Consider the following 1,067-nt stretch of genomic DNA (forward strand, 5'->3'; position numbering starts at 1 on the left):
AAAAAAAAAAAAAAAGAAAGTGATCGCATTAAGAACACCATCTACACTTGCTAAGGCCTTTGAACCTGATGAGATAGGAGGCAATGCTCAGAGAATGTTCTGGAAGAACCCTAAGGAGGCAGTTTTATGCCTCCCTTTCTCAGGAACCATCCGCATCTGAGGTGGAGATCCGGGTTGCAAAGCCCAGCCTGGAGCTGACCGCTCCCTGCCTGCTTCTGCACAACCTATGAGATGAGAACAGTTTTGCAGGGATGGAAAAAAATCCAAAGAATTTTGGTAACTAGTAACACCTATATAAATTCAAATGCCTGGGTATACTGACAAAGTTTTATCAAAACACAGAGGACCCCATTCCTTACATCTCACCTCTGGCTCCTCTGCCCTGCTGTGGCAGAGCTGAGTAGCTGCGACAGAGCTTAGACTGTGTGGTCCCCAAGGCCCAAACTATGTACTTTCTTGCCCTTTACAGAATGGCTGTTGAATCCTGGGGTAGTCAGACTACTGGTGCACAAACCACTATTGTGGAGAAATTTAAATTATTATATCTAAGGACAGCTACTGAGAGCCTTGGGACCAGAGCCCACGTGATGAAGCTCTTTCCTTCCACGGGTGATGCCTGAGGTGGTAGACTAGACCTTGTGTGTCATGCAACTCGAAGCTATGTACCAGCTATGTACAGTTCGGAAGATGCTTTTAAACATTATACTAGAGATCTTGTAAGAATACACTTTAAATATCATCCCTGTTCCCATCTCATTAATAAAAATATACTTTAAAGTACTAGAGACTCACTCTCAGAATTAGTTTATGGAGCACTATATGCCTGACACAAAGTCAAGCATTTCAGTGAATTATCTCATTGAATGCTGTAGAACCTATTTTATAGACTTGGAAAGTGAGGCTCACAGAGAGGATAAATCAGTTTCCCCAGGTAACACAGACAACCAAAGAGAATGTGAACCCAAATATGAATGGCTCAAAAAAAAAAAAAAAAAAAAAAACTTGATTATAACCATTCTGAGAGGGAAAAAAAAGAGCATATTAAAATCCTATGGGAAAGCAAAATC

General features: G+C 41.2%; 1 protein-coding gene across 1 annotated transcript in view; it reads right to left on the reverse strand.

Annotated features, from left to right (window-relative positions):
• Timd4 (T cell immunoglobulin and mucin domain containing 4) overlaps positions 1-1,067 on the reverse strand; it is a 41,871-nt gene that overhangs the window by 5,173 nt on the left and 35,631 nt on the right. The window lies entirely within an intron of this gene.

Source organism: Octodon degus, unplaced genomic scaffold (assembly GCF_000260255.1).
Source record: "Octodon degus isolate 3935 unplaced genomic scaffold, OctDeg1.0 scaffold00029, whole genome shotgun sequence".
Classification (NCBI taxonomy): Eukaryota; Metazoa; Chordata; class Mammalia; order Rodentia; family Octodontidae; genus Octodon; species Octodon degus.